This window comes from Hevea brasiliensis, chromosome 8 (genome assembly GCF_030052815.1).
Source record: "Hevea brasiliensis isolate MT/VB/25A 57/8 chromosome 8, ASM3005281v1, whole genome shotgun sequence".
Classification (NCBI taxonomy): Eukaryota; Viridiplantae; Streptophyta; class Magnoliopsida; order Malpighiales; family Euphorbiaceae; genus Hevea; species Hevea brasiliensis.
In genome coordinates this window covers 78986926-79014259 of record NC_079500.1, presented here as the reverse complement: position 1 = coordinate 79014259, position 27334 = coordinate 78986926, and positions in this window count along the sequence as shown.

Here is a 27334-nt window from a genome sequence, read left to right as displayed (position 1 = left end):
TAGAGGAGAGGCCCGCCGATGTATGGGATATGTATTTTGATGGAGCAGTCAATTTATCCAGAAACGGAATCGGAGCTGTACTGATATCCCCTGATGGGAAGCACTTCCCGATAGCTGTCAAGTTGAGGTTTGACTGTACCAACAATGTCGCATAGTATGAAGCTTGTGTGATGGGTCTACAAGCTGCTATCCAAATGAAAATCAAAAAGTTGGAGGTGTACGGAGACTCGGCTCTGATAATTTATCAAGTCAAGGGAGAATGGCAAACTAAGGATCCCAAGTTGATCCCATATCAGAAGTACTTACTGGAGCTGATCAAGGAATTCGAGGAAATCTCTTTCACTCATCTTAGCAGGGACAAGAATCAATTTGCTGATGCTTTAGCTACTCTAGCCATTATGGCCCAAATGGAAGAAGGGCAGACAACTCAAGCATTGAGGATTAAAGCAAGGGATGAGCCAGCTTATTGCGTTATGATTGAAGAAGAGCCCGATGGAAAGCCCTGGTATCATGACATCCTGGTCTACTGTAAAACCAGAGAATTCCCTTTGGGGGCAAGCAGAAATGAAAAGAAGATGATTCGGAGATTAGCATTGGGATACTTCCCCAGTGGAGAAACCCTATATAAGAGGAGCTCCAACGGCGAATTACTGAGATGTGTAGATGCGAAAGAAGCAAAGAGAATCCTCTTCGAGACACATGAGGGAAATTGTGCGACCCATGCCAATGGACACATGATGGCTAAGCAAATCATGCGACGTGGGTATTTTTGGACCACAATGGAGAGGGATAGCATCGAGTATTTCCGGAAGTGCCATAAGTGTCAGATCTATGCCGATCCGATAAACGTCCCACCTCATAAACTGTTCAACCTCGTCTCACCATGGCCTTTCGCGATGTGGGGCATCGATGTGATTGGTCCCATCAATCCTAAGGCATCCAATGGGCACAGATTCATCCTGGTGGCCATCGACTATTTCTCCAAATGGGTCGAAGCAACGTCGTATGCTCACATCACGCAGAACACGTTCCTTAAATTCTTCAAAAGCAACATCATCTGCCGGCATGGTCTCCCGAATGAAATTGTCACTGATAATGCCAAGAACTTGAATGGTCCAAAGATTCAAGAATTATGTGATCAATACAAAATCCGGCATCTCAATTCCTCCCGCATCGCCCCTGGATGAATGGAGCAGTGGAAGCTGCAAACAAAAATTTAAAGAGGATAATCCGGAAAATGACGGTCACATATAGGGATTGGCATGATATGCTCCCTTACGCTCTTCACGCATATCGGACTTCCGTGAGGACTTCAACCGGGGCAACTCCATACTCGCTGGTCTATGGTATGGAGGCAGTATTGCCCATTGAAGTTGAAATCCCTTCCCTAAGAATCCTGAAGGAGTCAGGAATTGATGAGTCAGAATGGATTCAGTCAAGGTTGGATCAGTTAAACTTGCTTGATGAGAAAAGGTTAGCAGCAGCATGTCATGGGCAATTATATCAGAGGAGAATGGCTAGGGCATTTGATAAACGCGTTCGCCCACGCGAATTCCAAATCGGGGACTTAGTTCTGAAGAAAGTACTGTCAAACCAAAACGATCCACGGGCAAATGGTCACCAACATATGAGGGACCCTATGTGGTTAAAAGGGCATTTTCCGGAGGAGCCTTGATCTTGACCCAAATGGACGGCGAAGAGTTTCAGAGACCTGTGAATGCCGACACTGTCAAGAGATATTATGCATAAACAAGCGAAGGATGAAAACCCGAAAGGGCGTCCAAAAAAAAAAAAAAAAAAAAAAAAAAAAAACTTGGGGTGAAAACCCGAAAGGGCATCCCAAGAACCAAAACGGAGAAATAAGGAAGGGGGTATGAAACCAAGGATGGAGACCGTTACGACAGGAGGCTTCAGAGAACCTGAAATAATGGCAGTTAAAAGACTTCAAAACCAACTATAAGGATTATGTGAAATCTATCATTGTACCTTCCCTTTCAGCCATAATAAAGTCATACTTTATTCCTTCTGCTTCTGTTTTCCTATTTACTCACCTTTTAATACTATCCTTGTTTAATGTGCTATTAATTAGTTAAATTTTTGCCATAAGATTTGAATTCAAAAATTGATAACCTCACGTACTTTATTATGAGATTTGCAGGGAATGGGCGTTCAAAAAAAAAAAAAAAAAAAACTAGAGGTGAAAACCCGAAAGGGCGCTTCTGGTTAAATGGACGGAAAGAAAGTGAAAACCCGCGAGGGCGCTTTCCATAGAATAAGAAGAAAATCGGGAACAGAAGAGGGGTATTTGAAGAAAATGGGGTTATAGGTCAAGTCTTACAACTTCTTTTCCGTTAATCATCGGCCTTCGGTATCTTGTTAAGTACACTTCGTCAGGGAAAGAACTTCATGTGTCAGGGTTAGACTTGCCTTGTAAGTTGATTTTGATTCCTGCAATTTTAATTTCCAGCAATTTATATTTCCACCATCAACCTTTGGTTCCTTGATCTAAGTTGATTTTAATTTCCTGCAATTTACATTTCCACCATCAACCTCCGGTTCCTTGATCTAAGTTGATTTTAATTTCATGCAATTTACATTTCCACCATCAACCTCCGGTTCCTTGATCTAAGTTGATTTTAATTTCATGCAATTTACATTTCCACCATCAACCTCTGGTTCCTTGATCTAAGTTGATTTTAATTTCATGCAATTTAAATTTCTGCTATCAACCTCTGGTTCCTTGATCTAAGTTGATTTTAATTTCATGCAATTTAAATTTCTGCTATCAACCTCTGGTTCCTCGATCTAAGTTGATTTTAAATTCTTGCAATTTTATTTTTCTGCAATTTAATTTTTCCTGCTATCAACCTCTGGTTCCTCGATCTAAGTTGATTTTAAATTCTTGCAATTTTATTTTTCCGCAATTTAATTTTCCTGCTATCAACCTCTGGTTTCCTGATCCAAGTTGATTTTAATTTTCTAAGTATTCTAACTTCCGTTGCCAATTTCTAGGTCGTTAACTTAGGTACACCTAATCGTCCAAAATATGAGTCTGAATCTTTACATAATTCCTATACAGAAATTTTCCTTCAATAGAAATTATGTAAAGAGGGGCAGCTGTCGACACTATATTTTGGCCGATCCCCAAAATCAATAAAACTTTGAAGCCGATCTCCCAGACTAAGTCTCCTCCGACGATTAATTACATTTCCGATCCTTCCTTGATAGGTAGTCATTATTCCGATCTCTCCTTAAAAGGAAGTGAATCAACGCTAAGTCCTTACATTCGTCAAAGCTCCGCTGATCTCTCAAAACATTTACCGACCTCTCAAACCCGTTGTCGAACTTCCGGACCTGTCAAGTATATTCCTGATCTCTGTTGATAAATAAAATGAACGGCACCGCATCTTTTCCTACCGCTTTATTGCCGACCTCCTTTCCGAAGGTTTAAGAGCTAAAGTTTTAGTTCGATTTAATGAGGATTCCGATCTTAAGTGTTCGAGTTAAATTTTCAATCAAGTTCCGTTTCAGCATTTCTTCCCTACCGATCTCATGCTTAAAGTTCTTTCAGATCTCTCATTCTTAGATTAATTATCACATTTAGTTTTTGTTTCTTTGTGCTCATACAATCAAATACTCGGACAAACAATGGTTTAAAATTTTCCGATCACAATCATTCATTGAACAAAGAGGCATTTCATTTCATGTCATAATCAGTACAAGTTATTCTACTGGGGATCACCCCACCGATCTACATTTGGATCACACTCCCTCTCTCCCACACCATCGGCATCCTCCTCACTATCTTCGCCGCCGCCCTGGAGCCAGTCATCCATCCAGAGAAGTCCTCTTCGTGGTAGCGCTTTTGGAGTTCGGCCAAGAGATCCTTATGAGCATTCACATAGGCTCCGGCTATTCCTGACACCATCTCTTCATCTTTCTCCTTAAGCTCTTGGCCTTTCTCTGTAAGCTCCTTATCCTTCGTGTTAAGCTCCTCTATCAGTTGAGCGACCTGAGCGGCTTCGTTGGCCTGAAGTGCCTGGACTTCTCTGAGAGCACGTTCTCTTTCACCAGTCACGAGACTTCTCGGCCACCGGTCTTCATGGTACTTCGCCGCCCTCGACTTGAGATATATAATCCCGAGCGGATGAGAGTTGGGATCGAGGGAAGCTAATTCTGATTTTTCTTCCCGACCTCCTTACCCAGACGTTGAATCTTTTCTCGAACCATGGTCTGGTTCACCAGACACTCCACATTCAAGCTCATGGTTCGAGTCAAGATATCATCGAGACCATTCCGGGATAGCCTGTCCCGATCCTCTTGAAAGAAGATGGTAGATCCCAGGACTTTGGCAAAATCGGAGTTCTCCCTAACAGTCCGGTTATTCTTCAAGCGATCAAGATGTCGAGCGCCACGAGAAGAGGTCCTCCCGTAAGATTGAGAAGGCTCCTTCCGTGCTTGGAATAATCGAGAGAGGCGGGTCGCTCTTCCGATCTAGGAGGAGATCGGACACTTCATGGTCGGCGGACCCAAGGTTGAGGCGGGTCTCTTTGTATCTCCTGTGTTCGTGACCGGGTGTTTGAAGTCGTTCCGAACGCTTCATCTCTTTTATCTTCCGGGAGATCTCTCTTTCTTTCTTTCGTTTCCTAGAACCTTCACCACCCGCCATACATGCACAGAAAAGAGGTTAGTGAGATCGCTAAGGTCCTGAGAACTGAGATATAGAAAATACCAATGCCGTGGTCAGAGCGGAAGTTCGCGATCTCGGCGGTGATTAGTTGCATGGTCCAATGGTGCGATTCGCGATCACCGCATTTGGACAGAATATTTTAGAGTGGCGGCCGACTTTTCACTCCATCACTATTAAGCTTTCCTCTTGACTCGTGGTAATGTGCCTCGAGCGAGGGCCCCTGGTACCACCAGCTACGAGGAAAGTCCTCAAAGCAGCTCGGATCTTTACTCCTCAGAATGAAGAACCAGTTCTTCCAATTCTTAAGGGATGAGGGCAGATTGGAAAAGAGTCCGCAATGAGGCTTCGCCTGAAAGAACCAGTGTTCGTCATCCTTTCGGCGAGTTAGTCTGTGCAGCTCGGCGAACACCTTAGCCGTAGGTCTGATTCCCTTAGCTCGGCATAGACCTCGGAAAGCTACCAAGATCCGCCACGAGTTGGGGTGGATTTGAACAATGGATGCTCGGTGAAGTTTTAGGACCTCCTTATAGAAATCGTCTAGAGGGAACCTCAGACCGGCCTTTAACTGTTCCTCGTACACCATAACCATGTCATCCTCTTCAAAAGAATGATCGACACGAAGATCGCCATGGCACTTGATTAGCTCATATGAATCAGGACAAATATTGTATTCTTGAACAAAAGATTGCAGATCGGATTCTCGAAGAACCGACGAAAGCTCGTCTATAGGAAGGGTCTCTCTCCTTGAAGTAGGTGCAAGCCTTGATGGTATGACCCGCCCCGACTGAGCAGAGACCCTAGGGGTTTAGGTTGCGTGCTTGGCCCGACTACCTCTTCTTCATCTAAGACCATGAAAACTGAATGGAAGGGGGCTCGCCTCTCTGACCTTCGGCACCATTCATTTTCAAAAGAAACAAAGAATTTAAACTAAAAAAGGATCAAAGCCCTTACCGGAGTCTGATCGGCGTCGGAAGAACTTGAGAAAGCGAGAGAACTTCGAAGTTGTGAAAGGGGATTGAAAATGGAATGAGAGAACAACTGGCTAACCCTCTCGCCCCTATTTATACTAGTCCGAGCATTTAATGCTCGCGAGGTTCTAGGCAGCGCATCGATTGGTGGGAGTTGACAGCTGTTCTGACACTTCTCTCAAATATCTGAATGTTCTGGGATCGGTTAATTGGAGATCGGCATAATAAGTTAAATATTTTGAATAAAGGATCAGTTAAGTGTCATTCAGGTAAAGAATCAGATCAGACAAATATATCAGAGATCGGAAAATAATCAATGCAAAAATAATAAGATGATAACAGCAAAATAAAGTCTTTATTTGCAAAAAGATCGGATTACATCATTTGGGCGATCTCTAGAGATCGGATTACATTAACATTGGATCACATCATTTCTGTGATCTCTAGAGATCGAATTGCATTGAAAACAAAATACATCATTTGGGCGATCTCTAGGATCGACTACAATAAAGGTCTAACTACATCATTTGGGCAATCTCTAGAGATCTGATTACATTTCAGGATTACATCATTTGGGCGATCTCTAGAGACCGGTGGAACATCCTATCTAAAAAGCCTATGTCAAAGCCTAGTCTCGTGGCTGAGTCAGAAGACGTGTTTGACCAGGAGACCGGCTATTGACATCGGATAGATGTACAGCTCAGATGGGGTGATTATGACTCCCATGAAGATGAGAGACATCGTCACCGATGTTACCACTCGAAACCGACCATTTGCCGAACACCCAATGTGGAGGAAAAACGCTGTCGGAACACCCAATGCGATGGGAAGCCGAATGAACTCAGTTGAGCGACTCGAGATCGGTACAACCAAAGTCCGCAATACAGATCGGTCAAATCCAGTCCTTTCACCACCATCAGTAAAGGTCATTCGATCACCGGGATCGTGAATTTTCAGTCGGTAAGTAAAGAAGTTCATCGGAAAAAGATCAAAGCCACAGTTATAGCCAGAACTTCCACCGGAGCAGCTAGAACAGGGAAAGTAAGAAAAGAAGAGAGGAAAGTCAGATGAAGAAAATGTCTCCGTCGACAAGGGTATATATAGGGGGAAATGGGCATTTAATGTCGAAGGAAAACGAAGCGGACGCTTCGAGAATCGGGATGTAATTAATGCTTGGACCGAATCCAGACTGATTAAGGGATAATAGAGATCGGGAGATAGGAGATCAGCATGAGAGATCGGAATAGGAGCTAGGGGAGGGATCGGAAGACAAAAAGAATAAGACAAATCCCAATAACCGCCGCCGTAATCGTGAGCCGAGGTAGTTAAAGCGTGGCAGACGAGATCTCCACCGCACGCCTAAGAATCGCCCGCAATGCTGACAGGTGCCAGGGTATGTCATGACAGTCCTGTACATCCCAATCTCCACCGTTGATCCCACTTGTAAGGACAAACCCGGAACCCTTAGATCAAGAGAGAAGACGACAATACCGGCGTCTTTCGCTCTTAACCCTCGGATCGTTCCGGACAAGGAAATTTGGGACCGCTGATGGAAAGAAGAAAAGGACAAATATTATGAAGAGTGATCTCAACCATTCATTTTGATTCTCTTTAATTCCTGAACCTCCGATCATGTCCTTCGAAATCTTGACCCTCCATCTCCCTCAAAATAAATCCTGACCCTTCACGAAGAGCATCCGATTCCTATAAATACCTGCATGAAAAACTGTTCAAAGGACGGACGGAAAAATAGACGAGAGGCTGTTATTATAGCAAGAGGAACTCTGAAAATTCATTTAGTTTGTTACTCTGCTATTTAGGAGTGTTGATTAAAAGGACTTTGGAAACTAGTTTTCTGAAGTGTTTTCTTGAAGAGATTTTGAATACTGGAACTCTATATTTCCAGTTTGTTCATTATCTGGTCATACTCTCACTTTCTGCCTTTTATTATCTCTGTTTTCACTGTCCAAGCTCAATATCACTCGTTTCTTTTGATCTGATTGCATTTTAGCTAAGTACTCTCCAGCCACGAAGAACACCGCCTCAAAGCACCTACCACTGTCTTATCCTGTTTGCCACCCCATAACTATTTTAGCAGATCCGGTTCCTCACAGGTAAGAGTCCATATTGCTGTTTACGTTATTTTCCACACTTTCTTTGTTCTTTATACATTCGTAACTTTCTTCAAGGTTATTTTGTACAAGAGAACCCAAGAGAAATGTTATTGTAAGAGTTCATGCTACTGTTTTATTAAGTGTCTACGTTTATTTCCCGCATTTTCCTTGTTCTTCTTACATCTGCGGTTTTCTTCAAGACCATTTCTGCACAAGCAAATCCCAAAGAAAGTCACTCTCAAACCATCTTTTAGTGATCAGTTCATTTTATTGATCTCCGTCATTTCTGAAAGCAAGTTTTCTAACTCCTAGTAATATGTAAATGGTTGGGTAAATGTAGGTAACTGCAACTTAGAGGTCTCCTTTAAAAGAAAGGACCTGAATAACACGTCTGGAAGATAGTCAAACTATTAGGTTGACGTAAACAGCCACTCGACAAAGATGTCATAGAGTGGAATAAGACCAAAGCAAACTAAACTAATAGGTCCAAGGCCAATAGATACTGGTAAAATGAATACATGGGAGGTCGGTAAATCAAGTCTAGTTTTCCCCATCTAGCCAAAAGGTATTGAGAAATCTTATCCTCAACATCTTTAAACTTCAGGACCCTTATTTTTAGGTTCTTAGGATACCAAAATTCGGGACATCGGAAAAATCCCTTCCAGGCTCCTGTTAATCTGAAAGAGATCGGAGGAGAGTTCTTATCTGGTCTCAATCCAAAATTTTAATAACTATTAAATAGAGATCGGAGGAGAGTTCTTATCCGGTCTCATCCTCAAAATTTTAAATAAATAACTTAAAGGGGATCGGAGGAGGGTTCTTATCCGGTCTCCTCTCAAAATTTTAATAAATAACTTAAAAGAGATCGGAGAAGAGTTCCTATCATGTCTCAACAACAAATTTTAATAAACGTCTAAAAGAGATCTAAGAGAGTTCTTATCCGATCTCATCCTCAATTTTAAATAAATAACTTAAAGGGGATCGGAGGAGAGTTCTTATCCGGTCTCACCTCAAAACTTTAATAAATAACTTAAAAGAGGTCGGAGGAGAGTTCTTATCCGATTCTCACACCCGTTCACTAAGGTTGTCTCATTTACTTATGTATCTGGGTGATCCAAATTTAGTGAAAAATCAAATATTCCTTCTACCAAAAGGATTAACATTGCTGTCTAAGCCCTCCTAACTAATTTATAAAGGACGCAGAATTAAATCTACTTACCCTTATTAAGGGACGAGGTGGGGTGCTTAACACCTTCCCCACCCGTTTACGGACCCCGAACTTAGAATCTCTGTTTTGAAGTGGTTTCATTTTTAATTTAACTTCTCAAATGGTTTTCTTTAGTTTCCCTTAAAACTAAGGTGGCGACTCCTCACTCTTTCCCACTTCGGTGAGTGATCGTCCAGGCGACCGCAAAATCCCATTGCGACAAGATGCAAGAACACTTTTTTGTGTTGGGAGTTTAAGGTTTAGTGGGGTGAGAACTAGTGAAATCAAGCTTTGAAAAAGCATGAAAATGTGGCTATGGTGGGTATGTCACGTAAGGAAGGAGAAAGGGAGAAGAAGTCTAATTTTTTTTGGTTCCTTTTCCAGCCCATTTGTCTCTTTTATGTAAACTTATGCCATGTGTCAACATTGGGTTGGTTGGGTGAGTTTTTAATGACATCATGATGATGTCATAAATCCATTTTTCTTTCATTTTCTTGTCCAATTAATTTCAATTAAATTTTTAACAACATTTAATCATATTTTATGTTATATAAATTATTTATTTAACTTAACAAGTTGGCCCAAAAATCATCTCTAAAGACGAAATAACCAAAATGCCCTCCATTTGGCTTAACGGGTCAAAATTGTCTGTACCGATTGAAAAATTTTTCTAAGTATTTTCTTGGCATTCTAAAGCCATAAGAACCTCAATGATCCTTCTCTAGAGTCCCAAGAATTATTTTATAAATTTTCCTAAATTTTTTTCTTATTAATATTTGAGTTAATTTTTGGTTTCTTACTTTAGTTTAAATATTTTTCCGAACGTTCTAGCTGTCCGGACCGACACTGGTCACCGGAACAGTAGACTGTATGAATTAGCTAAAATGAGGATGTTACAGTTCCGATGACTAATGTCTATCCGGACCGTTAGAATATCTAAAACTATAATTAAACTAGAGTGAGTAGTCATAAATACACTAAATAATGACAAGAAAAATTAAGAAAAAAAATTTAAGAAATGAAATACCAGAAAGTTAACTGAAACGGACCTACGGCGATGGGTGACCTAATGGGAAGCAGCTGTAAAGACAGTTGTAGACTCTAGACTCATGGGGAAACCCTTGAAATAATTTTTGGGACTCCAGTGAAGAGTTATTGAGTCGTTGATGATAAAAGAATGCCAATAAAATGCTAAGAAAATTTTATCAATCGATATAGACAATTTTAGCTCGATAACTAAAACGAAGGGCATTTTGATTATTTCACATTCAGAGATAATTTTTGACCAACTTGTCCATTTAAGTAAGTGAGATCCATGTCCTAAAATATAAAAAATATTACTAAAAATTTAATAAAAAAATAAGTAAAAGAAAGAAGAAAAGAAAAGAAAAGAAAAGAAAATGAAATTTAATTAGGATTATGACATCACGCATATGTAAGCATGATACAATAAAATTTTTTTAGCCAATTACCATTTAACAATCACTCATAAAAAGGCTAAAGGAAGATAAATAAAACCCAAAAATTCAATCATCTTCTTCCATTTTCTAGAGTTCGCTGAACCACCTCCATGGAAGTGTTTTTCCATTTTCATCTCACCTAGCTCATTTCTCTTGCTTTTTCCACCATATTCCTTATAAGTCCCAACACTAAAAATTGTCCTAGAACCTTGCTAAGGTGGTTGGAGGCCAAGAAAGTGAAGAAAAATTGAAGTTGGGTAATAGAAAATTCTACCCAATATAAGGTTAGTGCTAGTTATTACCTCTCTCTCTTTTTATTCTATGTTAATAGCTTAAATTAAGTAAGAAATTGCAAGAAAAAGAAATAAAATATATATGTATGAACACCATGTATTTTTGGCAGCCATGGGAGAAGGTTGAAATTTGTTGATTTGTTTGAGTTAAATTGTTTAGAAGCGGTTTTTGATGAGTAGATTTGAGTTAGATTTTGATTTGTGTGTGTGGGATGGAATGATGGATGGTGAGGGTTAGGGTTTGTGACTAAATTGGGGATTTGGTGCTTGGACGTTTAATTGGAGTTCTAATGGTTAATTAGTGACCATTTAGTATGGTTTGACTTAGATTGGGAGTGAATTGTGGCATTGAGTTATGAAATGGTTAGGCTACCTCATGTGCCAGAAATTCTGAACTTGAGTCCATTGAGTTTGGATAGCCATAACTTGACTTGTGTAGCTTCAATTGGTTTAAGGCCAATTAGAGGTGAAACAAGGGAAATAATGCCACATTTTTTATGAAGAGACCCTACCCAGACAACCAACTTAGAGTTACCTAAAAATTGCCTAAATCTGGGTAACCAATATCTAGACTGGAAAAATGACCATATGAACAGTAAATGTTAAAATGGCCATAACTCACTCTAGGAATGTCAGAATGACTTGATTTTTGAACCATTGAAAAGCTTAGACATATGAGAATATTTCCTATGAAAAACTTAGACCCCAGTTCTGACCATAACCTATTCAAATTACTAACCAAATTTAGCTTATCAAAACTGTCAGAACCAAAATTGCCCAGAAATTCTGGACATGAACCAATCCGACCAGTTATGGTAATTTGATCATAATTTGAGCTACAAAACTCCAAATGGAGTGATTCAAAAAGGGAAATAAATTAGAGACATTAAGAAATAGCTTTGATGAAGAAAAGTTAGCCAAAATTTCACTGTAGATTAGTCCAATAGAATAGTAAACTTAGGAGATAAAATCTGAAATTTTGAAAATACTTCTAGGAAGCTTTGAATTGTAATTGGCAACTAACACCAACAAGTTTAGAACCCAAAATGTGGTAGGATCATGTGTTTAGAATTTGTATTCCTATTATTTATGAAAGAGTCAACATTTGCATGAATAGTAATGTGAATAGTAACCACATTGACATCAAACCCAAAGAATCAAAACCTAAATGATTTACACCTAAATCATGTGGATAGGTAGATGAGACTTATATTCCCATCACAAATAGTGTCACACCTTACCCCTCTGTAAGGCATAACATGATCCCGTAGACTACCTAATGAACTATCGAACTTCACCTACCGATAACTCATTAAGTACCCTACAAGGGATTTTAAAACAATTTTCTTACATTTTAGAAGTGGTGAGCATTTTGGTAGGAATTAAAATCATTTATTCAAAGCTTATAAACTAGTAAAAATTTTTTGTCCATTTTAATTTTGCCGTAAATTTTATAAAAATTTTGACAGAGTTCTGTCTGTATTTTGAGCAAAAAGTTCTTCAAATACCTGAAAAAAACACTTCCAATAATTTTACACAACTCCCAACCTTCAAATAATCTCAAGTCAACTCAATTCAATCCACTTCAAAATAATTCCATAATCCAATCAAAGTTTATTATCTCAAAATATTTAATAACTTCATTCATAGTGCATAAAGTATGAAATTCACAAATTACAAATCTTAATTTACAAAAAGAAGTTCCAAAAATAATATTATTACAATTTATTATACAACTGCTTAACTTTACATTGATACATAAAACATTGTTATATTTACATCAAAATAATTACAAGGGTATAAAACAATACCCATACAACAATATCAGTGTAGTCCTCAATATCAGTAGCGGCTCACTCTGCTGCTTTCTCCTTGCTCTTATCTGCGACAGCAAAATAAGCTATCGCTGAGTATAAAAACACTCAGTGGTGCACAATAAAAATTTTAAATACAATACACAATTTAAATATTTTTCAATCACATTTCACAATTTATCAAAACTCAGAATAACACAATTTAGTCAAATAAGTTAATAAACACAGTGTTGCCAAGTCATACACAACTTAAGCCATGACACAAAATTTCAAACAATGCTGTGTTGCACACCACGACAAAGCAATCTACAACCCCACTAATCGAAATCAATGAGGGAGGTGGCTAGCTAGCTAATGAGTACTCATCCGATCTACAACCTTAACTGGTAAACCAGAGAGGGAGGAAAATAATCGATCTCACCCCATAAATGGAGGAGGAATAATAAGGCACTGTCATGCTAAATGTGAATCAAAAATTAATTTCAAACATTTTATTCAAATGATTCATGAGAAATCCAAAAATTTCCAAAGTCATAATTTCATTCACAAGGTGGCAACACAATTCATAATTAACTTCAAATTTTCATAAATCACACTAAATCAATTTTTCAATGACAAGATGCTCAAATAAGATTTATTGTGCACAAACCTGACGTGAGTTGCCTCTAGGCCTTGACTCAGTCTCTCAAAGCTTTCTAGTCTTTTTCAGCTGAAACACACAGTTTTACAGTGTTTTAGTACTATAACTTAGCATGAATCCAAAAATAAATTTAACTTCACTTTTACCTAGCTCTAATGTGCTAAACTCGACGTTCTTGAAATTTTTATGTTTCGGGTTACTATTTACTACACTATTCAAGTCAAATTGTTGACTTTCTAAGGCTTAATAGGTATGGGAATTCCAACTTCACCCATATACCACATTTTGGTCACCAAACTTGTTGGTTTTGGTCATTTTCTCAAAACTTAGGTCCTTTAGGCAAAATTGCAAATTTTCAGTTTTGGTGCCTTAGGTTGCACTATTCCATTAGTCATTTTACTGTTGGAATTTGATAAAACTTTCTTCATAGAAAATGTTTCCTATTGTCTTAAGTTTATTCTCCTTTTTGAATCAATCCAATTGGAGTTTTGTAGCTCAAGTTATAGCCATTTGAACCATGGCTGTCGGATTGGACACAACCCAAAATTCTGGGCAATTTTTGGTACTGGCATTTTTGGGTCACCAAATTGGGGTGGCTAGATGACTTGGTTGCTGGCAAAATTTGGGTTTGTGCTCTGCATGAAAGTTTTAGGTCTATATCTCATCTAACCACTGGTAAAAGTTTAGGTCATTTAGACCTTCTTTGCTCAAGTTATGACCAAATGAACAAACACTATTCATTTGGTTAGTTTGTACAGGGTAGCCTGCAATTTTCTAACTTTGGTCAATTTGTTCACTAGGTTTTCGTCACATTTTGGGCATGTTTCCCAAATGAAAATTGTGTCATTTAGTGTCTATTTTCATTCCCAATTGGTCCTATACCAATTGGACTTGTAAAATTTCATTTTTGGTCCCTCAAAGGAAATTTGGTCATGCTGCATACTGAATCCGAATTTGGCTTTGATTCAAACACTTCTAACACACTTAATTAGGTCACAAATGACCATTTCTCACTTCACATTAGGTCACAGACATCATTTACGACTTCCTCACATTTTTGGTCTCTAAAACCTAATGTTCAAAACCCTAATTCACAAATTCATGCATTTAGCTACTTTCAAAGCCTTTAATCCTAACCATTCAACTAATTAAAGTTCCTATACCCATTCAAACCATTCAAATCATGCAAATCACCCTCCCCTTCATGCTGGCCGAATTTCAGCTTAGTCCCTCAATAATTTGTTTCATTTCATTTTAAGTGTTTTTATAAGTTAATCAAGCTAAAAACACAACAAATAAACTAATTTTGCATCTTAAATCACTAACCTTGTTAGGTGTCTTTAAGCTTTCTTTTTTTCTTCTTTCTTTGATGACCAATCTCCTTCTCAAGTGACTAGAACAAGTTTTTATGAATCAGTTATGGGAGCTATTAAGGTTTAATGAAGAGTTTTAAGCTTGAGTGCAAGCTTTAATGGAGGACCAACAATGGAGGGGTGAGGGTGAGGGTGAGTGGGGCGGCAACAAGGTGAGGAAGAAGACTTTTGACCTTTTTTTTTTCTTTCTTTCTTTTCTTTTTGTTTTTATGTCTTTAAGAAGAGAAAAAATCTAATTAATTAAATATATTAATTATTATTTTTATGGCATCATGCATGATGTCATGCATGATATCATCACCTTTTTAACTTTTTCATTTTCTTTTTTTGTCTATTTATTTTTCTATTAGTTCTTTAATTTAATTCTCAATTTCAAAATTTTTTTTTCTCCGATTTTGTTTGACAGTTAGGTTAGGAGTCAGCTTTCGGGGTCAATTGACAAAATTGCCCCTCGCCGGTTCAACCCGGTTTGCAAATAATTCAATGTTTCTTCCAGCTCCCTAACCTTATTATTTGACTGACTTAACAATTCTTTTTCGTGATTTTCTCTTTTCCACTACGTTTGTAATGGTCCTAAGGACCGCGACGTCACATTTTACGGTTCGAAATTTGAGTTTAAATCGACTTCGCAGTCGTTCCCGAGAAGGTCACCCATCGCTGTGACTCTCGGCTTGTTTAACTTCTTATGTTCTGTTTTTCTTATTTATACTTAACCAATTGGCATTACTAATTATTTGTGTTTTTGGCTTCTCTAGTTGTCTTAAGTGTGGTTCTAATCTCCTTAATTGTATGAACCGACTCCGGTCACCGGAATAGTGAAATATACCAGGCTATACAAATGAGGGTGTTACAAATAGAACACATAATACCTTAGTAATATAACTTGAAATATGAAATGTGATTTAAGTAAATGGATTGCTAATTTCATTAAATGAGGTAAGGTAGTCATTAGGACTTATGTCTCCATTGTAAATAAAATAATAATACCTTGCATAATAAATGGCACATGAGAGGGAACAATGTGAATTATAAACGCTTGTTTCATCATGAGAGAAAAGAAGAATGTTTGAATACAATGGTACATGAAAACAATTGATGTAAATTGTGATCAATGTGGATGATAAAATAAATGTATAAATTATGTAGAAATGTGATTTGGAAAATTTTGCTTCCATCATAACTAGAATTAAAATACTATAAAATATAAATAGAACTTGTAATGAAATAATGAAATATAAGAATAATTAATGGTACTATTTTGCCCATGTATCACCTAGACACGTGTGTTAGATTAGATAGATTGGCATGCCAATAGGGGATTGTTTAAGCAGTACTACGTAAAGCTTTATGCTAGTATTTATGGCTTTATGCCTGCATTCATGGCTTGTATGCCCGATTATTTGTGATACCTCTTACCCATCTACAGTGTAGCCGAGTAAAGCGTGCCACATTCGGTGCCGAAGCACCCTATCTTATCGTGTCCTATCATTGTTAATTTTAAATTTCATAGAAAATGTGTGGTAATTTTTTTTTATCACAATTCATTTCTGTGGATACCCGGGCAGAGCCTCCTCTGTTTTATTAGCATCTGGCGGGTTTCACTATTCACCTCTTAAAAACAATTTCATATGTATCTCATATATCTATATGTCATATCATATCATTCTCAAATTTTCATGTAATTTCAAGAAAATAATAAAAATAATTCATATGAAAATTTACATACAAAAGCTTATAGCTTTATTTACAATCCAAATATAATTATAATTTATTTACAAAGTTCAAAATGAGTTACATATCTCAAAAAGATTTACATCATTTACTTATATACAATAAAATAAAATGCCAAACTAAATATACATGGGCCCTACCAAAATTACTCTGCTGAGGTGACTAGCAGATACTGTCAGATTTGATCAAATCTTTGTCAGGGCACTACTGTTGCGGCTGCTGCTGTGGCTATGCCTGGTTTCTAGTACCTACGCGATGGAAAACCAACGCGCTAAGCGAATTACTTAGTGGTGCATAACTTTAAAGAAAAACAACTGGATAATTAAAAATAATAATTTTAAGCAAATTTCATAAATTCTAAGTCTTTACAAATTTATTTGACTTTGGGATCCATTTATTTATCAGGATCTTAATTGTGCATTTATTTCATTTTTAGTCTCTTTAAAATCATATCAGTGCCCAAGTAACCTATAATAGACTATAAAGGCTGGATAAATGAGAGTGTACTGGTTAGACAACCATATGTCTACCCTGTATACAACTGTCATGTCAGGCACAAGGCTAGTGGGCAGGCTTTCAAAGCCAGTAATGAAATTAACCTCAATGGCCAATGGGCAAGCATATAACCTATAGAACAATCATATCAACATATTTTGTTGATCAATGATCATTCATGTAGGCAGTACTGCTATCTGTAGTCCCTAATTGATATACCAATAGATCTAAACTATATACATAAGCCTAGGTTTACTTTGGGCAATTAAGCATTATTAATCACTTATTAGAAATTTCATGTCACTTTGTAGTGGGAAAGTGGGTCCCATATACCTATTTCATGTAATTGAGTGTTTAGCAACATATTAGGGTTAAAACCCTACCATAAGATAAGTTGTCTTGTGAACCTTTCTTTAGGTTCAATTTTAATGTCTTAAATTTACCTATCAATTTGATCACTTTGTGGCCACTGTTTGGCCATACTTCCTTCATGGAACTTGTTCCTCTATGTCTTATCTTTGTTTTCCCTTTTTGAATCATATCATTTGGATTTTTGGAACTCAAGTTATGGTCAAATCACCATAACTGGTTCATTTCCTAATTCTGGATCCTTAGATAGGCAGATTTTGGAGTTATATTTTACCAATTTAATTGGACATGTTATAGTCACTTCTAGGCTTAGTATTCTTCATAGAGTTTGTTGCGCTATATCTTATGGTCACTTAAAATTTTGGATTGTAATTTTTCAAGTCTTGTAGAATTACTTATAGCCAAATAACTGGCCTGGACTTAAGTACCCTGTGCCAATAGGATCCTAGTTCAGGTCAATAGTTTTAACTCAACTTTTGGGATTCTTACATTTATAATTTGAGGAATGTGTCTAAAATAAAGCTGGAGCTCTATTTCTCAGGTTTCCAGAACAATATGGCTCATCCTAATTGGAATTTCCTAGTGAGAGATATAACTAAAAGACTATTCTGGAGTCAAATGGTCACTTAGGCAATTTCCAGAATTTGCATACTAATATGATCTAGCCAATTAACCTAGTTCCCTTGATTTTTGGGTTTTGGTCAAAATACCAATATTGTAGATTGATTATTATGGACATTTTGAAACTGGTTTCATTACATTTTGATTTTTGTAGACCAAGTTATGGTCTCTTTGCCAAAACTGGTCAAGTAAGCCTAATTCTAGCATTTTCTGGGCAATATGATTCTGGACAGTTTTGTGACCTAACTTGGCCCAACAATTTGGATTAGTTTAAGGCATTTCTGAGCTCTGTGGTCTTCATAAAAGTTGTAGTCATGTATCTAAGCTTTCCAATGGTATAAAATTCAGGGCATTTTGACCTGTCTAGTGGGAGTTATGGTCAAATGAATGTGTATTGTTTATTTGGTCAATTTTCTGGGTTCATCAATTGGTCATCCGGATTAGGACAACAATTTGGTCAATTTCTGGGTAGAATTTGTGTATGGTCTCTACATAAAAAATGGAGCATTTTATATCTAGTCTCCAATTGGCCTCATACTAATTGGAGCAATACAATTTCGGTTATGGCTCAAAACACATACTGGATTCAACAATTCTCAACCTGCAAAGAAATTTACACTTCTAATTTCATTCCTCCAACTCCCAAACTACAATTTAACATTCATGGCACTTCTAATATCACCAATTCTTTTCAACACAGTCATTTTTCAGTAACAACAAAAGTCTCTAACAATTAGGTCAAAACTCTAACTCCAATTTGTCATTCACAATATACACATGCAATCACATTTCTAACATATAAAACTTTATCTATTTAACTATTAACAACACTAAAAACTATTTACATGCATGCAAACATTATAATCTCATGTTTTCAAAGGCTGCCAAATTCTAGGGTTTACAATTGCTCATCATTTTCTTCAAATTTCTCATCATACCAACTCAATTCAACCTCAATTCAAGATGTAACTTGTAACACCCCTCACCCGTCTACAGTGTAGCCGAGCGAGGAGTGCTACATTCGATGCCGGAGTACCCTAAATTATCTTACTTTATTCCTTTAATCATTTTCAAGCTATTATCTTTTAATATCAATTATTTTTTGATGGAGAAACTAACGGAGTTTCTCCTATTTTATTAACATTTGACGTGTTTCACTATTCACCTATTTGAAATTTAATAATATTTTACAATAAAAATATCATCCCTGCTTATCATAATCATTTCGTATTTAACTCTTTCAACTCATTCCATGTTCAATTCATATATCAAAATTTTCAAATCTTCATTAATTACACAATGTACAAACTAATGACATAAATTCATAAATTACACGATATACAAATTAATCATATATGAATTATCCCATTTATTAATTTACATAACATATCTATTAATTACATTTCCATCATTTACATTATAATACATTTAACTAAAGATTTTATACAACATACAAATTATGGCTTATATGGGCCCTATCTACATGCATTGTTGAGGTGGTGACAACCTTGAATACTTTAGACACTTCTACAGATCAGAACTCCAAAATCTCTGTTTAATATTCGCCGGCCTTTACCTTCAGTACTAGTGCAAGGAAACAATTCCATCGCGCTAAGCATTGTTGCTTAGTGATGCAATAATATAACAAAAAAAAAAATATGCAATAAAAAAATAGATCAAAATTTGGATACTTTGGAATTTAATCTAATTTCATATAATACTTCTAGTATTAACTATCCTTTGTTCTAATTTATTCCTCTTCAAAAGCGCTCAATTCTTTCATAACAATTAAATTTTAATATCGTTCCAATTCATTTCAATTCTTTCTGCTAAATAAATAATCTAATTTACTTTAAATATTCTTACTCATTTATTTAATTGCTAATATTTTCAGTTGCTATTATTCTTAACTTATTTCAATAAATTTCACTGCCCAAGTAACCTATGACAGGCTGACTAAACTGGATAACGAGTCGTTGGCACTAGACACCACGGTGCCTCAGGCCGTCATACCATGGGATGCTGAACGTCAACCATGTATACAGTCAGAATGGCTAAAAAGCCATGATAACACATAATCGGGCATAAAAACCATGAGTACGGGCGTAAAGCCTTGAGTGCGGGCATAAATCCATGAATGTGACACCCCTTACCCGTCTACAGTATAGCCGAGCAAGATATGTCACACAGTGTACCGGAACACCCTATTTTATTTCAATCATTTTTATCCTTCCTAATTTATTTCTTTCATAGTTATGAAGTATAATTCGTGAAATATCATTCATTAAAGTCATTTATTGAAATCATAATTTTATTTGAGGTTCCGCAAATTTTATAGAAAATCCGGCAGAGTGTCGGCTAAAAATGGATAAAACAGTTCTTCGGAACCTATGAAAAACACTTCCAAAATTTTCAATCAATCCCAAACTCCATTTCATCAACCAAATCTCAATATTTCTCAAATATACTCCCATTTCTCATCATTTCATTTCATAAGATATTCATGTACAAGTCATAAATAAATATTCACTTTTTCATTTATAAACATAATTTTTACTATTTACATTGATAACAAAATACATTACATGAATCTCAATTTTATATGAGAAAATAAAAGTTAATTACAAAATACCAAAATGAAACCTAGTGTCCTACCAATGCTGTAACACCCCTATGTTCGGTAATGCATTCTACTGTTCTGGTGACAGTGTCTGTCCGAACAGCTAGGATGCTTGGAATTATATTTAAATGTTAGTGAGAAGACATAAAATAATGAAATAAAAGAAAGGGAAATACAAGAAAAATAAAGGAAAAATAATAGCAATGAAATGTAACCAAGTTAAACGAGCAAAAAATCGTAGCGATAGGTGACTGCACCGGGAAGTTGCGGCGTGGACCGTTAGCTAGCCTTGGACAGCAGGGAACCCTAGAAAATATTTTTGGAACTTAAATAAATTTCTATTGAAGTATAAATGACATTATAAATGTCAAAGAAAAATTAATTAATTAGTACAAAGAAAAACGAGAAATCGAAAAAACGACAAAACTCGGTATTACCGAAAAATGGGGAATGCAACCCGAATAGGGGCATTGTGGTCATTTGATATCCCGAGTTTCCTTTTGACCTAAATGTACATTAAAAATAAATGATATTACACTTTGAAAATGTCATGAAAAATTAACAGAAGATACATTATGTAAATAGTGAAAGTGTGGTGGCCAAATTGCAAAAATTGGAAACTTTAAATAAATAACCATTAAATTATTCCTAAGTGCTCCACTAACTCTCATCTTGAGCCACCTATATAAGTAATTGGGACAGATTGTTCCACTAAACCATCTCATTTTCTTCAAGCTTTCATCCATGGCCGAAATGAAATCCTCCCAAATTCACCATGGCCATTTCATGCATGAGCTCAAGTTCTCCATGATCAAGCCATTATCTCTTCAAGTTTCCTTCATGAAAAATGATCCTTACACCATGGGCAACCTATAGGCAGCAAAAAGGAGAGGAAATTTCAAGGATTTGTCAAGCTCAAGTTGAGGTTAGTTCTTAATCTTTCCATTTTCCTTCAATAATCCTTATGTTGAGCTTTGGGTAAGTTGAATTGCTAAGAAAAATTGAGAAATGATGAGTATTGGTGAACCTTAGTTTTGGCAGCCATGAAAATGCATGGTTAGTGACTTATTCTTATATGTATTGGATGGGAATTAAGGTTGATTAACTCAAATAAAAGTTGTAGTAGGTTAATGTCCAAGTATGAGCATATTAGTGCTTGAATTAAGGGTTTGAAATGGGACCTTGATGCTTTGGCAAACTGCCATGTTTGGTAGCCTATAATATCATGAATTTGTGTGTGAATATGAAGTTTATTAATGAAGTTTATCAGAGTTTTGTGCACTATACTTTTTATATTCACTGCTTTTATTAGAAAATTTATTTGGAGAATTGAGTTATGAATAATTTTTTATTGTTTTGACTTGGGAATTTTATTTGGAAATTATTGTGTTGCCTACTTTGCCAATGGAAATTTTGAGATAAAATATGATTTGTGGTTTGTATGAAATATTTAAATATTATGATTTGGAATTATTTTGATTCACACTTGGCATGACAATATTACTATGTTCCTCCTCCATTTATAGGGTGAGTGTGATTATATTCCTCCCTCTTTGACTTACCAGTTTGAGGTGAGTGTGAATGAGTACTCATTATCTAGCTAGCTTCCTCCCTCATTGATTTTGATTAGTGAGGTGAGTGTGCCTTGTCGTGATGTACACATGGCATGTTCGAAAAATTTTGTGTCATAACCTAAATTGTGTTATTTATTGGCAACACTGTGTTATTCAATTGTTTGATCAAATTTGTGTTATATGAGCTTTCAAAAATTATGAATTGTTTGGATTGTAAATTGTCAACAAAAGTTTTACATACCGCATTTTAAATTGTTATTGTGCACCACTGAGTAAATTTTATTCAGCGATAGCTTTTTCATTGTTGTCGCAGGTAGACAGACGGACAGAGCAGCAGAGTAGACTGCTTGTATCACATTTTGAGATTTCGCCGGGTATATCGAGTATACCATATTGTGTAGTTTTTGTTGTAATGTATGTGCACTGTATATATATATATATATTGTACTTGGTCTTGAGCAGTTGTAAACTAAAATTGTAAATTCTTTTGGCTTGTAAAAGTATTGTGATAAATTTATCTTATCTCAACTTTTGGAAACACTGAAAAATTGATTGTTGAATTGAGTTGATAATGTTGAGAAATTTATTGCGTTGAACAAATTATTGGAGTTTGGGATTGAGGAATTATATATTTGAGGTGCTTTTTACAGGTTTTTGAAGAATTGTTTTATTCAAAATACAGATGGCACTCTGCCAAAATTTTTACAGAAATTATTAATACTTCAAATGTGTTATTTGGTTTCACTTTAGTTAAAAAAAAAAATTCTAACACCTGTCAATAGTGCTCACCACTGTAAAAAGAAGTAAGAAAAGTTTTAAAATCTCTTGTAGTGTATTTAATGGGTTATCAGTCGACGAATTTTGTAATTCATTAGGTATATTATGCGATCATGTTATGCCTTAGGGAGGGTAGGGTATGACAAATGCACTGATGTCGGTGAGGTGACACGGATACTATGCAGATCTGCAGAAGGTCTCCCCCAGTCTGTGGTCTACTAGGCTCTCGATCGGTCTCTCCGGAACCTACGCGTGTCAAAAAGCAACGCGCTAAGCAATTGTTAGTAGTATGCCCTATAGCATATCATTTAGTATGTATCTTGTACATGTTTTTATTAATAAAAGGTGTTTCCACTTTTTCGTTTACATAATATATTTATGTGTAATAGAAAAGGTCCATTGATATTTTGTTAGAAATTCTATTCTTAAGTTGTTAACAATATGAGTGATAATATTTCTAGCACAAAGTATCATAAATAGGTTCACAATCAAGGATACTTCATAATAAGGACATGACTTATCCAAAAAGATTGTATTCATGTTTGTTCCCAATTTATTCATATGAGATATAAATAAGATGGAATGGTGAGTCTCATGCCATATAACAAACATGATAGGCACTTATACATGATAAGTAGGTTGGACCAGTGACACTTATGACAAGCACATGGAGTTTACTCTTGTCAATGCATTGTCATAAATCATATAGTGCATATAATCTTTAGACCTGAGATAGCATAGTTATCTTGTATATAGGTGGTTTGAGTTTGATACTACTTTCATACTTGTACTGTGTATGGGTATATGGGTATGTGTTGGCTCCTACTAGTTATATATGGAGGTATGTAACACCCCTATGTTCGGTAGTGCGTTCTATTGTTCCGGTGACCAATGTCTGTTTGGACAGCTAGGATGCCCAGAACTACATTTAAATGTTAGTGAGGAGACATAAAATAATGAAATACAAGAAAAGAAAATACAAGAAAAATAAAGGAAAAATAATAGCAATGAAATGAAACTAAGTTAAAGGAGCCAGCACCGTAGCGATGGGTTATTGCACGGGGAAGTTACGGCACAGGCAATAGCCGATCCCAGGACTGCAGGGAACCCTCAGAATTTAGTTTTGAGACATAATTAAAGACTTATTAAAGTATAAATATCATTAGAAATGTCATAGAAAAATTAATAAGTTAGTATAAACGAAAAATGAAAATTAAAGAAATCGGCGGTATAAGGAGTAAATCGGTAGCATCCAAAAAGTCCGAATTTGACTCAAAGAGGGGCATTTGGGTCAATTGACAGTTAGAGTTAACTTTTGACCTAAATGTCCATAAAAAACAAATAGTATTAAAATTTGAAAATGCCATGAAAAATTAGAAATCATATATATATAATAATTTAGGAAAATTAAAGGGGTGTAATTAGAATTTATTAAAGTTAATTATTATAATGTTTAAAGTGTCACACCTTACCCCTCTGTAAGGCATAACATGATCCCATAGAATACCTAATGAACTACCGAACTTCACCTACCGATAACTCATTAAGTACCCTACAAGGGATTTTAAAACAATTTTCTTACTTTTGATAAGTGGTGAGCATTTTCTAATAGGTATTAAAATTATTTATTCAAAACTGAAAACTAGTTAAAAATTTTTGGCCCATTTTATTTTTCTGTAAATTTTATAAAAATTTCAGCAGAGTGTCATTTGTATTTTGAGAAAACAGTTCTTCAAATACCTGTAAAAAGCACTTCTAATAATTTATCTCAACAATTTCAACAACTCCACAACAATCCCAACCAATTTCTCAAGTTTCAAAATTCAACAATCATCATTTCTCAATTTCCAAAAATTTAGTAATCATCAAAATACTATCAATCAATTTCATTCAAATTAAACTAAAATATTTCCATTCATATTTCATTAAGGATAAAACAATTTATATACATCATACTAAAAATTTACATTAGGAAAATCCAAACTAAAATTTATTACAAACTTTACACAAGCTTTATACAAGCTGCTCAAGACCAATTTTATATGTCCATACATTTACGTGCATTACATACATCAAAATAAATATTTACAGTCAGGGTATAAATTATACCCGATAGCTTCAAAGCAGGTAGCTCCTCTGTCCTCAGCAGCTCACTCTGCTGCTCTTCTAGTCTCTATATCTGCGACAGCAATAACAGCTATCGCTGAGTACTAGGACTCAGTGGTGCACAACATACTCAAATTATCTTTATGCAGAGTTTAAATGATATTTATTCAAAATCTAACTGAACATGAGAATTAAATACAAAACATGAATTATGAGATTTTAATTCAAACAATTTCATTTTGAAGTATCAAAACACATTTCATAAAACCCACAGTTATATCATATCATTCGAAACAAATATAATCTCAATAGCCAGAGGCTAAGGAGAAGTCACATCACAAGGCTAGCTAGCTCAAATATATGGATATCCATTCAATTTCTTCTTCTACTGGCATATACCTCAACACTTCAGCTAGAGAAGGAATCAAAATTCGAAACTGATTTCCCCCACTAGTCATGCTAATGAGGTATTCAAATATATGGTAATGACACTGTGGTTTCAAAACTTATCTTACAATTTACTAAACATTTATGCAATCTCAAATATACACAAATAACTTTCAACAATTTAAATTAAAAGCATAATAAATATTTCATCACAATGATGTTACAATTCAATATTTAAATTTATTTAAAACAATATGCAGAAGAAAATTTACAGAAATTCTACGTTGTGCACAAACCTTAAGCGAGTCGCCTCTTGGCCTTGACTCGATTCCTCAGGTTCTTTCCTAGTGTTCTTTTTCACTGAAACACACAGTTTCATAGTGTTTCAGTATCATAACTCATCATTAGTCCAAAAATAAATTTAAATTCACTTATACCTAGCTTTAATATGCTAAACTTGACGTTCTTTAAAATTTGTGTTTTGGAGTTACTATTCAATACACTATTCAAGTCAATTTGTTGACTTTCTAAGGCTTAATAGGTATGAGAATTCCAACTTCACCCACATACCACATTTTGGTCACTAAATTTGTTAGTTTTGGTTATTTACTCAAATTCTAAGTCTTTTAGGCAAATTTGTAATTTTTTAGTTTTAGTGTCTTAAGTTGCACTATTCTATTGGTCATTTTTCTGTTAGAATTTGGCAGAACTTCCTTCACAGAAAATGTTCCATATTGTCTTAACTTAATTCCCCTTTTTGAATCACTCCATTTGGAGTTTTGTAGCTCAAGTTATAGCCATTTGAATCATGACTACCGGATTGGACTTAACCCAGATTTCTGGGCACCAAACTAGTTCTGGCAGTTTTAGGTCACCAACTTTGGGTGGCCAAATGACTTAGTTAATGACATAATTTGAGTTTATGTTCTTCATGAAAGTTTTAGGTCTATACCTCAACTATCCACTGGTAAAATTTCAGGTCATTTAAACTTGTCTAGCCCAAGTTATGGCCAAATGAACAAACACTGTTTATTTAGTAATTTTTGTACAGGTCAGACTGAGAAAATCCGGATTTGGTCAATTTGTTCACTAGGTTTTGGTCACTTTTTGGGCATGATTCCGAAATGAAAATTGTGTCATTTTGTGTCTATTTTCATTCCCAATTGGTCTCATACCAATTGGACTTGTAAATTTTCAGTTTTGGTCCCTCAAAGGGACCTTGGTCCTGCTGCCTGCAGCATGACCACATTCAATCCGAATTTAAACTCAATTCTAACACTTCCAACACACTTCATTTAGTCACAAATGAAAATTTCTCACCTCAAACTAGGTCAAACACATCATTTCACCATTTCTCCAAATTTTTTCTCCCAAACCCAAGGTCCAAAACCCTAACTTCCATGTTTAGCTCATTTGTTGAATTCTAAATACATATTTAGTATTTATACACTCATTCACACTTAACTAATTCATAATTTGTATCAAAATTATCCATCCTCAAACCTAAACCCTAGCTGCCCAAATTTCTATTTAGTCCAAAATGCTTGATTTTATTCACTTATTTGTTAATTACAAGTGTAACTTAGCTACTTAAACATAAATTCAAAGAGAGAATGAAGGAAGAATACCAACCTTAAGTGAGCAGAATTTTTCACTCTTCAATTCCTTCAACTTTTTCTTCTTTCTTTCTCCTTTAACCTTCTTTCCAAGGTTTGCTTATAATTTTTCTTCAAGAAAATTAAAGAATTTATAGTGAAATTTGGTATTTAGAAAGCTTAAGAATAAGCTTTCATGGAGGTTTAGAGAGGGAAAGGGTGAGTGTCACGGCTTGGAAAAGAAAAAGAGTGAAAATGTGTTTTTCAATTTTTTGATTTTATCCTTTTTCTTTGACTTTGTCAAATTTTAATTAAATATAATTTATTTGTGATGTCATAGCTTATGTCATTTTGATGATGTCACTAATGTAATTTCTTTTTCCCCTTTTTTTTTTTCTTTTCCATTTATTTTTCTTTAATTCTTTTAATTTAATTCTTAATTCCAAATTTTTTTTTTCTATAATTTTCTTTGACAGTCAGGTCAGGAGTCAGCTCTAGGA